The following is a 16,948-nucleotide window of genomic DNA, read 5'->3' as shown; positions in this document are numbered from 1 at the left end:
CTCTATTCACCCAGGTGTGTCAGGAACACCTCTCTCTTTACCCAGGTGTGTCAGGAACACCTCTCTCTTTACCCAGGTGTGTCAGGAACACCTCTCTCTTTACCCAGGTGTGTCAGGAACACCTCTCTCTTTACCCAGCTGTGTCAGGAACACCTCTCTCTTTACCCAGGTGTGTCAGGAACACGTCTCTCTTTACCCAGCTGTGTCAGGAACACCTCTCTATTCACCATACCTGTCAGGAACACCTCTGCTTTTATCTCCAGTTGTCCCTGGAATTGTGTGTGTGTGTGTGTGTGTGTGTGTGTGTGTGTGTGTGTGTGTGTGTGTGTGTGTGTGTGTGTGTGTGTGTGTGTGTGTGTGTGTGTGTGTGTGTGTGTGTGTGTGTGTGTGTGTGTGTGTTTGGATTCCCTTATCTGTATGCAAGCTCCATCCATGCATGTGAACAGTGTGCTGTCTGTGTGTAGCTATTACAGCATCCATGTACATTAGTAGGAAACCACATTTACATTACATTTACATTACATATTTACATTCCACATCAGAGTGGAATAAATCTTACCAGCCTCTGTGTTGAGATGACACGACAACAACGGTCAGTCTGCAAGATTGGACCAGCACTAGGATAATAAAAACACAACTAAGAAGACTAGAAATGAGATCATGACCACAGCCACTATAGAACAGGGGAAGGTAACTAGGTTCAGCCATGGCCCGATTTATGTTGGAGCGGATGGTTGGGGGGCCAGAACATCATTATAATCATTTATACACCACAAACACAACTAAGCTCAAAAAGATATTTGAAAATAACAATAATTTCATACCTTTACTTTGAGAAACTCTTTTTTTATTTGTGGGAATACTTGGTTAACAGATTTCGTAAATTAAACTAGTTTTTAGCTGAATTACTGGTGATTTTAGTATTTTTTTTTTACCAAACCTGCTCTATAAGAAACCAGCTTATAGGCTAGTGATGATGAGGGTTATCACACATGCTTTAAAAATATATGACCTTTTTGCTCAGGAATATCATTTACTATGCCATAGAATATTTAATAAGTGTCCACTCCTTCACTCTATAAAGTATGACATTTACTTAATGGTACTCTCAAGCCATTGTCATGTCCATGAAACCAATACAAATGGCTCATCATGATGGCGTAATAAATTAGTCATTGTGTAAAGTGTGACGGAGATAATTAGCCTGCAGTGAGTGGGGGGAAAGTCTCATATAGGCCATTTGGCCCGAATTCAACAACCGACCTGTATTTTAACCGCATGGACCGGTACACTAATGTTCCACACAGTTTAAATCCGGCAGTGTCACAGTCAAGAAACTTTATTTGAGAAAAGATGCTGACTGTTCTAGTGGGCTGGTAAGATAACCACGTCAGCAAGCCCCTAATACTGAGACACACACAGTCACACACACACATACACCAACAAACACACACTCAGACATAAACACTTCCATATACACACACAAATTCAGAAACGTTGGGCAGATTTGCCAAGTGCCCCAGAAAGATGCGGTACTTCCAACACAATACTCCTGACAGGTTTGAGGTCCTAACTGGTCAGCTCTAACCTCAAGGTCATCATAATGAAGTCAAAACCCACATCATACTGCAGCCCCCTCTGTATTTATTTATACAGTAGACCAAGAATCCAAACCAGGTCGTTCGGAGCATCTCAAGAGCACAGTAACCCGGGAGTACCAGTTCTCAAGAAAGGTTACTCATCACGCGGGCGTATAGTTTAACGAATCACTTCCCTTACATAAGCTCTATGGCTGTTACTGTGGAATTCTAAAAATGCCATCAACCATCCATTCAATAAAACAGCAGGTATTCCATTGGCATTTGAAAGCACTAAACATCTAATTCCAAATGTTCCATTTAGTTAGAGACAGTAGCTATCTGGCATTAAGCACATGACACATGAGAGAGAGACACATGGACTCACTAAGGAATGCACATCAGGAGGTCCATGTCTCCTGGTGGGCGGTTTAGTTCAAGGTGGCACCAGCTTGTGTTGGTTATTTAATGCCATGTTGGTTCCACCATTTCAGTTCAAAGCCGTCTTTTATTTTCCCCTCTAAGAATCAGTGAACACATCAGCCGTCTCCCATGAAACAGGAAATATGGAAGAAAGCAAAACACATTTCTGTTTCTTTGAACATTTAGGGTGTTTTTATATTTGTATATTTTTGAGCTGTATCATTAATTATGTATAAAATGAGAGTTTCTGATTAAAGCATCACAAACACAGCAACATGATTCGAACGTGCTTTTGGAAGAGACGCTTTTCTCGCTAATTGAAGTGCAAGCCAACACGCTTTAATAAAAATAAAACAAAGAAATGAGAGATGATGATGAGATAGGATTTTAAAAAGGAAAGAAAACAACTACATTTTTCAGTTCTTGTCACTGAAACGTTTACTCGTCAGTGATAACAGCTGAGCCGTCACATTAAAACCAAAACACAAACATGCACACACACATTCAAAGACCTACTGTGGGCTATGTCCTTAGTGAACAGCCATACACACACAAACAAACAAATAGAAACAAACACACACATTCACTCACACGTATTCCAAACATGTTGAAATCGTATGGGATGCATTGAGTGGATTAAGGTACAGATATAAACATGTGAATTAGAAGCCACGGTTATATAAAGCATTACAAAAGCAGTCATGTGCATCGAAGCTGGAAAAGGGACCGAGCACTATACCCACACACACACACACACACACACCCACACACACCCACCCACACCCACACGCCCACGCCCACGCACGCACGCACGCACGCACACACACACACACACACACACACACACACACACACACACACACACACACACACACCACACACACACACACACACACACACACACACACACACACACACACACACACACAAGCTCAGCGCTCCTTGGACCAGGGTATTGATGATTCATTGTGTGTTTTTATCAAAGAAACAGGAGTGCCATTAGAAAGAGATCAGTCAAACACCAAGGATGAGGAGGCTGCTTCTAATTGGCCATTCATCAACAGAATTCTTCAAGTAGATCCAGCGCATGACAACTCAACCGCACTACATGAATTATGCTACTGATGAACCTCGCATACACACACTCTCTCTTGCTGGCTCACTGTTAAACTCTCATTCTACACACTTGTGTTTACAGAGACACTCACATTAAAGAACACAATGCTGTCAAATACAAACAAATGGAGGCAGGCTCACTGTACTATAAAACATGGTGTACTTTATCATACAGTACAATGCCATACATCATAATATACTTTACTGTAGTAATCAAATCTATCCATGAATAAACACACAGTATTTGTATACTGTCTAGTAGCACTAATAAATCCTAAAGCTCACCATCTCAGTCCAGCCATTTTATATAATCTTAAAATGCACTACCTCTAAGGATGTTTTCAGCCAATTCACTGCACAGCATGAAAGAACAACACTAGTTTTAAACAGGAATTATACTGGTTCATTCATTTTGTTCCCTTTGGTTCCATTACCAGGCTTTTTTCTCTCCCACGTTTTGGGATTTCTTGCTTTCATCCATTTTACCGATGCATGCACTCTAACAAGACAGTTCTCGGTCACTTCCCCAGAATTATGCTGCAGCCTGTCAAATTTTTCCATCTGCTGACAATTCACCCGTCTCCTGGGCTCTCATTTTCTGGTTTTAGCATTTCCACTGAAAGCCGCGACTCAGGATCAGCTGTGTTAGCTTCTAAACAGCTGCCTTGGGCCAAGACTAGGAGAGGCAGGTAGCCTAGCGGTTTTTAAGAGCGTTGGGCCATTGACCAAAAGGTCAATGGTTTGAATCCCCGAGCCAATTAGTGGAAAAATTTGACGATGTTCCCTTGAGCAAGGCATTTAGTCACTCTGGATAAGAGTATCTGCTAAATTACTTAAATGTTATTAAGGGTTACTTAAGGCATTTAAGAGGTTAAAATAAGCATGAAAACACATACAGACACACTCACTTATCTGATCTCCTTCAGGCGCTGGACTGATGAGAAAAATCTTAAAAGTGGCACTGTGAAGCCGGCTGGTGTTTGATGTCAGGGTAATGGTTTAGGTATGCTGTTGCCAGAGAGAGAGAGAGAGAGACATTTCCATGCTAACCTGAATGGGTTTGGAAACCATCATTTAGGGCTGTGAGTTGTAAATCAGAAATTTGGAGGGTCTGATAAATTTTACAAGCTTGAGGTTTGCTGCTCGGAGGTCTAAACAAGGAAGTTCTGAGAGAGAAGTCTGACGGGCATTTGGTTGGTTCTTATTTATTGAGTGATAGTTAGTTAGTCTACATTATAATAAATCTCTGTGTAAGCGAACCTTCCGGTCTCTGTGTGTGTGACCGACACTTTATGGGCTAGGGCTCTGCTCTGCTGAGTGCACTGCAGCTATCGGTTCATCATTAGTAATTCAGTGTGTAATACCCGTCTAAGTCCCAGACGGAGCAGAAGAGCAGACACAGTGTCTGAACCAAGCCCACTCAATGTCCTGTAGGACTGAGCAATTTAACACTGGAATAAGCCAATTATCTTTGTGGAATAGTCAAATTGACATAGGATTTCCCCCAACTCCTTCTGGACTCCCATGTTAGGGGTTGGGCTTACAGACCTGGTTCGCTCTCTAATGGCCACACACACCGGCACACTCCTGCCCAATACAAATACACACACTCACATACTTCCAGAGGTGTGGACTCGAGTTGCATAACTTGGACTCGAGTCTGACTCGAGTTACAGATTTGATGACTTGAGACTCGACTTGATAGAAAATAAAAGAACTTGAGACTTGACTTGGCCTTGGAGCCTCAAGACTCGACTTTGACTTGAGACTCACAATTTGAAATTATCCGGCCAGGTTTTGTAATGTTTTGTCACTCAATTTATTGCACAGAGTCTCCATGGATTACTCTCCAAGCAGCCAGCCTGCTAGCCAGTAACCCAACCTAAAGTAATCTAACACCTGAAATCCACCTAGCAATGTTGGGGGCGATGAAACGAAGTGGTTGGATGACCCTTGGGCTACGCAAGCATGGGCAAGGGAGCGTGAACAGGGCAGGGCCAAAGTTGGGGAAAGTTGAACTTTATGCAAATACTCGGTGACATCGCGTTCCTATTGATCAGTCGACAATCCCTATAGTTTCCAGACCCTAATGGATTGGCTGTTAATATCTAGCACTACCTAGCCTGCTTGCTAGCACCAACATGAGGGCGAAGCAAACTTGGCTATCCGAATGTACGTGTTAAAAGGATCTTGGCAGTAACGTAGCAGGCATGAGCAGCCAGAGACAGTATTACACTTGCCAAAAAAATTGTTAGCTAGTGAAACACACACTCAGGCATCTGATTGGACCAGCAAACTGTCAATCAACACAGGTTGGGTGAGCTAGCGCAGTGAGAAAGTTTTAGGGGGTCACGAGTGTGAAACTGAAAGGGATTTTGTTTTATACCAGCTACATATAACCTACCATTTGTATTTTATATTTATACCTTTGCTTATTTGATATGGTCATTAACATACACTACCGTTCAAAAGTTTGGGGTCACTTAGAAATATCCTTGTTTTTTTAAAGAAAAGCACATTTTCTGTCCATTCAAATAACATCAAATTGATCAGAAATACATTGTAGACATTGTTAATGTTGTAAATTACTGTTGTAGCTGGAAACAGCAGATTTTTTTATGGAATATCTACATAGGCGTACAGAGGCCCATTATCAGCAACCATCACTCCTGTGTTCCAATGGCACGTTTTGTTAGCTAATCCAAGTTTATCCTTTTAAAAGGCTAATTGATCATTAGAAAACCCTTTTGCAATTATGTTTGCGCAGCGGAAAACTGTTGTGCTGAAAGTTGCATGTCTTGACTGTTGACCAATGACCAAAGGCGGGCGCACATATCCAAATTAGTGACCAGAAAGTGCTTGTTTCATTTTCTCCGATTTAGCCTGGCAAAAACAGAGCAGCCTACCTACATTAATATCATACATATCAAATACAGTTTAGCAATCTGCTATGGACGCATCTTTGTCACAACAATAGGCTACCTGGTGATTTCATTGATGAATTTCATATTTCAGATAGGCCTAGTTTGGGTGGGTTATAATCAGTGCTTGACTTGGGATGGAAGAGGTGCAGGAGCTGTCTTTTTCCAAGTCGGTCCATTAGACTATCTTCACCGAAATCCACAAATGGCATTATGCTATAGACACCTCTGACTATTTACTGTTAACGATTTATACACATTTTCCATGACTTGTAACCACATTTTCCTGACTATTATTATAGCCTACATGAAAAAGTAAGCATTATTGACACTGGATAGCTGCTGTGTCTGATCCCATGTAGACCTACCATTTCCTGCCATTTTGCCTTTGAACATGGCACTTAGCCCCCACATAGAACTGCACTGTTAATCACATGTTGTCAACATGTGGTCAACCCTCAATCTGGAGAGCTCCTGGGTGTCCAGGCTTGGCTTTTTCAACAATACATCTAAATACTTTTGTCTTTATAAAATGATTCCCATATTCAATAAATCAGGGATCAAATGGATAAGGTAGGCTACTTCAAAACAAGGTATCTAACTAGACATGTTTATATATAAGGCTTAAATATTAATGTTTCAGGGGAGATCTATGCACAGCAAGTTATTTGTCAATTAGGCTGTTCTTAGAATATTTTTTATGTTGTCGCAATTACATGGCTACTGTTTACTATAAGAGGTTAATACAGGGGAATACCAGTTTTCCAACGGTGCAGATTTATTTAGGCTCTACAGTGCTGGTGGAAAGGCAACAACTAACTGAATGCTTAGTTAGCTATAGTTAAGTAGTGAGATAACTGCTACAAGTTATGTTTTGAATTGGTGATCTAGTTAGTCTGTCACTATTTTCTACCTGCTGCTGAAATGTCACGCAGCACCACGGACATGCACTGAAGGGTCATTCCGATAACGGCTGATACGCAGATTTTTAATTGATTGATCATATTTAAAAGTGTGCTTTCAGGAAAAACAATTATGAAACTAATTTCCATGACTTTTCATTACCTTACAAACCCTCATTTGACAAAGTGGAACAGCGCATCATGCCATTCAGGCTGGCACATTTTCAATCTGCGCAATCTCGAACAGCATACTGTCACTCACAGATTCACAGACTAGCGGCAAATAAACTTGGACAAAGCGGAATCAGGAAATGAATGCCCACACCATTGCTATTCAATGAAGATCCCGCCTTCATTCCGCTTTGATCAACCTTTTTTGCCTCGGTGTGTGAATCTGGGCCAGCGATAAACTACTTTGTTTTTAGCGCAAATGTTAACTTGTAGGAAGAGAGGATTACCGTAAATAACTATGCAGCTCCAAAGATTGTTTGGTGATCAAAAATATGAACTGTTTACTTTGCAAGCTCACCAGCAATGGGGCATCAAGCAATAATTACTAGCATAGGCCTACTGGTCTTTTGGTCGGTCAAAATTGATTGTCAATCATTTACTTATGAAACTTGCATTTGAAATTAGTTGTTAAAATGTATTATTACATAATCAAAATATGTTGTAGACAAAATAATGAAAAGGGCTGTCTGGTAGCATTAATAAATAGACAAAGATTTGTAGCTGAACAAGATGTATAGATTTGTTTTATACTTGACTTTAATAAAAAACTTGTGACTTGACGTGACTCGATACTCGACCCATTCAAATGTATTTTCAATCAAATGTATTTATAAAGCCTTTTTACACCAGCAGATTTCACAAAGTGCTATACAGAAACCCAGCCTAAAACCCCAGACAGCAAACAATGCAGATGTAGAAGCACGGTGGCTAGGAAAAACTCCCTAGAAAGGCAGGAACCTAGGAAGAAACCTAGAGAGGAACCAGGCTCTGATGGGTGGCCAGTCCTCTTCGTGCCGGGTGGAGATTAAAAGAGTACATGGCCATTAAGGCCAGATTGTTCTTCAAGATGTTCAAACGTTCATAGGTGACCAGCAGGGTCAAATAATAATCCCAGTGGTTGTAGAGAGAGCAACAGGTGGCTGAGGAGTAAATGTCATTTGACCCATTCTACTCAGGACTCGACTTGAGACGTGGACCTTGTGACTCAAATAATAGTGACTTGGTTCCACCTTTGCACACTTCCATCACACACACACTTCTGGGTGAACCCCCACTGCGAGGTACGCTCCCTCTCTCCCTATACAATGACATCTCCAGCAGAGCGGACCACTGTACATTTTCATGAGGAAATCCTCCATAATCCGAGCGGCAAGCGAGACAGCTGGTTCACGTCCATCTCAGAAAGCAGGAAGGGGCTGGGTGCCCCGCGTGCCTGCCACACTCCAGCCCCACAACTCTAACGTTACATGCTCCAGCCACAAAAGAGACCTCCTCCCTGGGCTTGGCACAGTGGGCCAGCTGCACCCTCCCACACTGTGTTCAGGAGAAGGCAGAACAGCCAGAGTCGCCTGTGTACAATCAGACCATGACAAGCTCCAGCAGCAGCAGCAGCAGCATCCAACCCTGAGGAGAACAGGCTCCTCCACATCCATTTCTATAAAAGGGGACCCCAGGGAATGACTATGTGTTTCTGCTTCACAGGCTTGACTGGGAGGAGAGTCACAGCAGAGTGTTATAATGCATGTCTTGAACCGTCACTTCTAAATGTAGAGACATTGGGAACGATCTCTGTCTGTCAGGTTTAAACATATCTGTGACTGCAGAAGAGTCAAAGGTGTGAGTGAGTGAGTGAGTGAGTGAGTGAGTGAGTGAGTGAGTGAGTGAGTGAGTGAGTGAGTGAATGAGTGAGTGAGTGAGTGAGTGAGTGAGTGAGTGAGTGAGTGAGTGAGTGAGTGAGTGAGTGAGTGAGTGAGTGAGTGAGTGAGTGAGTGAGTGAGTGAGTGAGTGAGTGAGTGAGTGAGTGAGTGAGTGAGTGAGTGAGTGAGTGAGTGAGTGAGTGAGTGAGTGAGTGAGTGAGTGAGTGAGTCTGGGTATCCCTGGCAACATGAGACTCAGAAGCCCCATTTCCCCCACAACAATTGGAGTGGGAATATGAGCATTAAATAATCTCTCTCTGAGATGACTTCAGGGAACACTGTGAGTGTTCAACAGAGGGGCTATTCCAACAAAGGGGCTATTCCAACAGAGGGGCTATTCCAACAGAGGGGCTAGGCGTCTAGTTTGTTTTGCTGAATTGATTGCTAATGAATTAGTAGATGTCTATAACAGCAGTCACTTCCCTTTCCCTCTCTGCACTACAAACCCCAGGGTGGTAGACTGTAGGTCTTCAATACTATTTGGTTTGGTATAACTAAGGGAATACAATAAATTGATTAGCCCTCCCCCGTTAACAGTGCAGTCCCAGCTCAGCTCCAAGTCTTTAACAGACATTTTGTTGAATAAGAGCCTTGGGGTGCTGTGTCTTATACCCTCTGTTAAACGTCTACAGAGAGTAGCCTGAGGAGAAGATGCATGATTCGAGAATCTCCCTCCATTGTCTATGAGTGACTGCCACTAACGATGCGGCTCTCTAAGAAAGAAAATACTTTTTAATTTATGTGGACAGCAAAACACTTTAGCTCCACTTGAGATAATGGCTGTAATGTTATTATAGGAGCAACGCTCTGGAATCACAGCAAGGAGGTTTCCGATTCGCAGGGCTGGATCTGCATGACCTCACCGCTCTCGAACACTTCCTCTCTCTATGTCTCGTTCCCTCACTCTCACCTTGGCCCTTCTATCTCAATCTTGGTGTCCATCCATCTTTCTCCCTTCATCTGTCTCCTCCCTCCACTGTCTGTTGTAATAAACAGTAATGTCCGGTAATGGGAGGTGGTGAGTGCTCGCTGTCACAACAGCAGCACCTCTCTTTCAGCCTCCCCTCTCCTAGCCGCTTTATACCTGACATAAGTCACTTAGTCAATGTGTCATGTCTATCCACACATGGCTACCCTTCCTCTCTCCTTCTTTCTCTCTTCCTCCCCCTCTCTCTCTCTTGCTCTCTCTCTCTCGCTCCCCCTCTCTCTCTCTCTCTCTCTCTCTCTCTCTCTCTCTCTCTCTCTCTCTCTCTCTCGCTCCCCCTCTCTCTCTCCCTCTTACGTGTCTCACTCAGGGTACACACAAGAGCTTGTTGGTGTAAACAATTACGAGCTTAATGCTGACAAAGATTGTTGTGCTTTGTTTTAACCAAATTAGCAGAGAGCATTTGTCTGATGTCTGATGTCCCTTGAGGTATTCCCACAAGATCTTTCGTTGCTAGGGCAAAGCTCGGGTCGAAACTGAATGCGTAAGCACAGGAAAAACTGTGCACACAGCTAAACACAGAAATACACGTAAACAAAACAAATCCACACAGGCATAGTCACGCAAACATATATGCTTTATCTACAGGTATTAAATCACAAGCACATATTCTAAAATCGCCTTCCTGTGTGTTCCATATACAGCACACTGATACATCAGTAGAATACATGGTGTGCTTCATACTGCTGTGATTAAAGTGATTATATGGGGCCATAAAGATGCACTATGACCCACATAAAGTATTTGTTAATGCCACAGTGACACACAAGTGAACATGTGTGTGTGTGTGTGTGTGTGTGTGTGTGTGTGTGTGTGTGTGTGTGTATGTGTGTGTGTGTGTGTGTGTGTGTGTGTGTGTGTGTGTGTGTGTGTGTGTGTGTGTGTGTGTGTGTGCGAGCGAGCGAGCGAGAGAGAGAAAGAGAGGGGGGTAGTTTTGATGTAGTTTTGATGGAATTAGAATTATGCCATCTACAGAGGCTTATTTAAGTGATAATGCCCAAGAAGCCAGTGTTTGAAGGATATATTGACACAGGTGTTAGGCCCGAGACAATGTCGAGTGCCGGCAAACCGTGCCAATATATCCTCCAAACACCAGCTTCGAGGGCATTATCACTTTTATAAAACAGGGTACCAACATAATAAAATAATGATTGACATATTTTCATTAAAAACTTTATTTTTATGAATTTATTGATATTATTTCATCCTTCCACAAGTTATAGTTCCGAAACAAATCTAGGGATGCTACCCAAGCCTTTAGTTCTATTGGTTCAGTTGCAAGAGTCAGTCGTTCAGTCTTTTTGTTCTGCATCTACGTACGCGACCCAGTCCTTCGTCCTAAATGTTCCATTGCCATACTTGCTGGCAACGTTCTTATCCCTTGCTTGCTAGCTAGCCAACTACGGCTAACTTACAGTCACGTCCAGTGGTGACCTGCCACACCTGTTTTGAGCACCACATTTTCAGCAAAAAAGAATTTGCATGTTATTTTGACATTAATTTGTATCACATATCAGTTTGAAAACAATATAAATATATATATATATATATATATATATATATATATATATATATATATATATATATATATATATATCTCATTGAGTTAATAAAGCCGCATACAAACATGGTCTCTTTTTTGTTTTCTTGAGTAAGGCAGCTCCAAAATGCAGATGTTTCAGTCTAGCTCAGTGCTTTCTGTGGTGGAGGGGCAAGCCAGCAGAAAATACGGAGTGTTGCGTCGTAATTGCCTAAGTGTTCTGTCACTCATGGGGACACTACGTCACCGCCAAGTCTAAGGGTAGAGCTAGAAAATTCAAGCCCTTTGGGTGCTGCCATAGAGTTACATTAGAAGTGCCCATCAAAGAAGGCTCAAGGTCATTGTCCACAGATACAATGACGTCAAATCACATTACATCTACAATAGCTTTCATTGGACTGATCATGTCAACATCATACTTTCAAAATCTTAGCTAGCAGTCATCAAGAATCAAGTCGACAATCTATTGGCAAATCCTTTTTAATCCTTGTCATATGAAGAGAAATAATGAAGAGAAATTATAGATAAAACTTATCGGTGCTCATTGGCCATTGGACACAAACATTACACAAGTTGGAAATCGCAAATTCATCAATGAGTGGTTTGGAAGGAATCAGTGGCTAACTGCAAGCGTTGCAAAGCAATTATTAGCCTGCTATTCAGTGGAGTGGCTGTGTGGTTCCAAGTCTACGATTAAGGGTCTCTTTTCCTAATTGAAAATTATAAACATTCAACATTGGCCATGTTGTCAATGAAGCATGATTTGTGCCGCACTCAAAATAACTGTTAACTCGGAACTGCAAAATCTGACTTTAGTGAGTTCAAGACAACTGGGAACTCGGGAAAAATGGTGTCACGTCCTGGCCGGTATAAGGTTAATTGTTTTGGTAGTTTGGTCAGGACGTGGCAGAGGGTATTTGTTTTATGTGGTTCGGGGTGGTGTGTTTGTGTAAAGGGTGTTTGATTTAGTATTTCCGGGTTTTTGGTTGATAGTCTAGTGTGTGTGTTTCTATGTTTGGTTAATTGGGGTTGGGACTCTCAGTTGAAGGCAGGTGTTGTCTATCTGCCTTTGATTGAGAGTCCCATATATTAGGGTGTGTTTGTGTGTGTGATTTGTGGGTGATTGTTCTGTGTTGAGCCTATGCTTTGCAGACTGTCAGTTTATCGTTCGTTTTCTTGTTTGTTGTTTTTGTATTCGTGTTGGTTTAATTAACTGTTCAAAATGAACAACTGCACACCTGCTGCGTATTGGTCTACCTTTTCCGATGACGATTTCGCATTATCGTCAGAAGACGAAGATACTTGTGACAAATGGCTACGAATTGGAAAATACGTTTTGAACTTTCATCCAACACGGAATTGTAAATCTGGAACTCGGCCTCTTTCTAGAGCTATGACCTGAAGATCACTGACATCATCATGATTCACCCTTGTTTTTTTTCAGAGTTCCCAGCCTCACCCTAATAATTTGATCCATTTTCACCTCTTAATTTCACCTACTGTTCTGACTTGGTGGTGCACATGTAGCCTATAACCTGTTATTGAGAATGTAATCATTGAATATTGTAAAAGCTTTAATTTTCTGCTTATATGCTCCTTTATTTATCCAACAGTTCTGACTCGGTGTACAGGGAGAACACTGTAAGAACAGCCCATGTTCTGAATTCTGTCGCTGTACATTTCAAAAGTGCTGAACAAATAGTTTTATTGACTACGTCCGTCCTAGCTCCCTCATTAATGTCTTAATCAAAGTTACGGATTGCCTCTTATCAGCTTGTTGTCCCCTAATGCCATATTTTGTACATCTCAATTGTCAGTAAAAACCACATTTGTTTAAGCAAGTCAGCCAAATCAGCTATGTTTTTTTTAAATGCAGTAAATGAGGCTGAATGAACAGTTTTTCCGCCAGACAATCCTCCGCTGATAGCCAGGTGTAGCAGTGGTAAGGTGATGGTACTGCTGTTGGGACTCTGCTGTTGAGACAGCTTTATTTATGTAGGCCCTAACAGTTTGTGGGCACCGTTTGTCACTGTTACAGTGCAATTAATGTATCATTTAGTGTTGTGTTGTGTAGTGGCTTTGCTGGCATGCATCCCACATTTTTTGGGGGGGCCCCACCAAGATTTACATGCTAAAATCGCCACTGGTCACGTCAAACATTGCAGACGGAATAACAACAGTAGCTGCATTTGTTTAAGCTGTTTTCTTGTGACATTTATTTAGATACATCCATAACAATGAGCTAATGAGGCACGATTTCACCTGGAATAGAAAATGTGCTCTCTCGTTTGGACACTGTTGTTCAGAGGAGCTAGCCAACAACACAGCTAACACAATCACTTCAAACTGAAGCTGGAAAGACTGCAAACTAGCTGCACTTCGTTTCATTTTACCTTTTGTTCAATTGACATTTCTTTGTATGTATCCAAATAAATTATGCCAGATGATTCATGATTTCAACTGGCTGAGAAAGACTCTCTCATCCTGACTCCTGACCCCTACATGTCCATTACTATGGGACAGCTGGAGATCGAATTAGAATATTGAAACAATGTTGCAAATGTCGGAGGCAGACAGAGGGGAGAGTCTAATCCTAAATGCTGATTGGTGAAAGCGCATTCCAGCGGGTGTCTATTCCACAATTTACAACCAGATAAATATATTACATTAAATGCCTATTTACTCTGTTTCATCTGACTGCGCAATTTTCAAAACGAAATGTTGTCTAAAAGAAATGTGAGATAATGTTTAGATGCTTTTTATAGTGGATATCAAGTTTATAACTTCCCTGCCAGGAGACAGTGGATTGCGCAGTCAAATGGAACAGAGTAAATAGGCATTTTAATGTAATATATTTATCTGGTGGTAAATTGTGGGATAGACACCCGCTGGAATGCGCTTTTAACCAATCAGCATTTAGGATTAGACTCTCCCCTGTATAAGTTAAAAGCAGGCAAGGCTTTACAACATCAAATACATAGCATACTATTAAAACCACAGCCCACTTTACTGTACACATACACTACATATATAGTCGTGAAACACAGCAAATAAAACACATTGACATTCAAACATGACAAATTGTGGATAGCCTACCGCTAGAGGGCAATCATAAATCTCAGAAAATGTTTGTCACAGAATCAAATCAAATCAAAAAGGACACTCGCACGCGCACACACACATATATATATATATATATATATATATATATATATATATATCACAAGAGGTTGGTGGAACCTTAATTGGGGATGACGGGCTCGTGATAAGGAGGATTGATATCAAATAAATCAAACACATGGTTCCAATGTGTTTCATGCCATTCCATTCGCTCTGTTCTGGCCATTAGTATGAGCTGTCCTCCCTTAGCAGCCTCCTGTGATATCTATCTATCTATCTATCTATCTATCTATCTATCTATCTATCTATCTATCTATCTATCTATCTATCTATCTATCTATCTATCTATCTATCTATCTATCTATCTATCTATCTATCTATCTAGACAAATTGTGGATAGCCTATGTATGTGCGTAAAGACGCACATACACTCAACATTGCTGATTGAACACTGGCCGGATTACCATGTCAAAGACACAGCCGCAAACACAACACTGTCTTGTCAGCGTGCTCTCTGACCAGTCCGACACCTCTCAGCAGCCAAACACTTGTCATTACCGATTTAGTACGAATAATACATGACTGCAATTATGTCGGTTTTATGAAGCGATACTGAGCCGATCACCTTCATTAGGGACGCGCTGATCCTCACAGATATTGCGCATGCGGCAGGTAAAATATTTGCCTCGCACACACAGGGATGTCAGACAGTGTCTATATTTGATACGTCTCCTGCTACCCCGCCGATCTTTTAACGTGACAGATAGAAATGCACGTGCACCATCTGCTTGGACTCGGTTCAGTCATAGGAAATGTGATTCTGCTTTGGTCCGTCTCTCCCAAGTGACCCCGAGACGTGCGCGTGCCCTGTTCAATTAATGGAGTTATGCCATTGTAATAGATGAAATATATGTTAAAATACCCTAACAGATGTGCTTCAATGTCTAAATTCAGTGCACTCGTAACCTAGTTCAGCCAAATTACATGTAGGTGTTTCAGGTCTGAAACCATTCAAGAGACGTTGGCTATTGTTCATGAAATGGCCCAAAATAAAGTGGAGTAGTCGACTCTTCAGCCCCGCAATTACGCACAAACAAGGTTCACTATAAAACCACCATGTGATTCATCTCGAATACACGTTTTTCAAGCAAGCCATTAATGATAATCACATGTGTTGCGTTAATAGCGTTTCGTCAATAATTTGCAAGTGCCTAATATAATGCATTCAGACTGACAAAGAAATCGTGCATTCGATATCTCAAACGTAAAAAAAAATCGGTTTCATCATCATGTGCTGCTATAATATTCCGCGCAAAAATTCTTACCTCGTCTCAGCGCACGGCATACGTGAGTACCTAGTATGAAATGAAGGATTCATTTACCTTCAGAGTTCGGTCTTTAGGAACTGTCTGAAGTTTCTGGCGTGTCGTTGTATCTGCATGTCTCTCGTGAGAAGAACTGAGTCAAATGTGAACAGGGCAAACGCTGTTATCGCATATCTCTCTCTCTCTCTCTCTCTCTCTCTCTCTCTCTCTCTCTCAAATAATAACACGGCTGTCTTAAAATCTCTCATCACGTACACTCTCGCTCTTTCTTTCTCTGGCCGTCTCCTCTCTCTGACTAACAGTTCACCACTATTTTTCAGGTCATCATCATTACAGTAGCCTGTCCGTTAACTGGCCATCGTCATCAACATCGTCATCATCATTATCATCAGTAAAATAATAAAAACATAATCAACATTTTGTCATTTTCATGTTTTTGTATCTGTTTTTCTGTTCATATTGAATAACTAGCAGCCAGTTCCTGTTGAAGGCAGAGAGCCCTGGTCCTGCATTTCCATTAGAAAAGTAGGAGGCTATTCCTCCTCCATTACATAAACACAATCCAGCAAGATGACAGATCATGAAAGGACTGATTTATCCACTGGGGAGAGATTCTGTGTGTGTGTGTGTGTGTGTGTGTGTGTGTGTGTGGCACTCTGCTCGGCTCTCTGTCTATGGGTGAGGGTGTGTTTGCTGGTGCTCCCTTTGTGAGAGTGTGTCCCTCAGGTCTTCATGGGTGTCTTGGAAAGCCTCCTTCCTCCCCAATGACCCAGGTCACTTCTATCCCCCAAGGAACTATGAGGTGTAGCCGCACCCACACACACACACACACACATACACAATCACATACACATACATAAGCTACACACACACAGACACACACACACCATGCACATCCTTATCACTGAAACACATGCAAATGATTTATCCACTAGTTAATCTCAATCCTTCCAGACTGTGTGTGTGTGTGTGTGTGTGTGTGTGTGTGTGTGTGTGTGTGTGTGTGTGTGTGTGTGTGTGTGTGTGTGTGTGTGTGTGTGTGTGTGTGTGTGTGTGTGTGTGTGTGTGTAGGACAGCATCAGCAAGTGAGATGGATGTGGGAGGAGTTTCC

The 16,948-nt window shown here is 41.8% G+C and overlaps 1 protein-coding gene across 1 annotated transcript in view; it reads right to left on the bottom strand.

Moving 5' to 3' along the window:
- LOC106569478 (uncharacterized) overlaps positions 1-16,151 on the bottom strand; it is a 202,386-nt gene extending 186,235 nt beyond the window's left edge. Inside the window, exon 1 of the mRNA XM_014140868.3 lies at positions 15,895-16,151. The gene's annotated coding sequence lies outside the window, so the exon portion shown is untranslated. The remainder of the gene's footprint in view (positions 1-15,894) is intronic.
- Positions 16,152-16,948: the final 797 nt, after the last annotated feature.

This window comes from Salmo salar, chromosome 14, assembly GCF_965601325.2.
Source record: "Salmo salar chromosome 14, fSalSal1, whole genome shotgun sequence".
Classification (NCBI taxonomy): Eukaryota; Metazoa; Chordata; class Actinopteri; order Salmoniformes; family Salmonidae; genus Salmo; species Salmo salar.
This window is presented reverse-complemented; position numbering and strand designations above follow the sequence as displayed.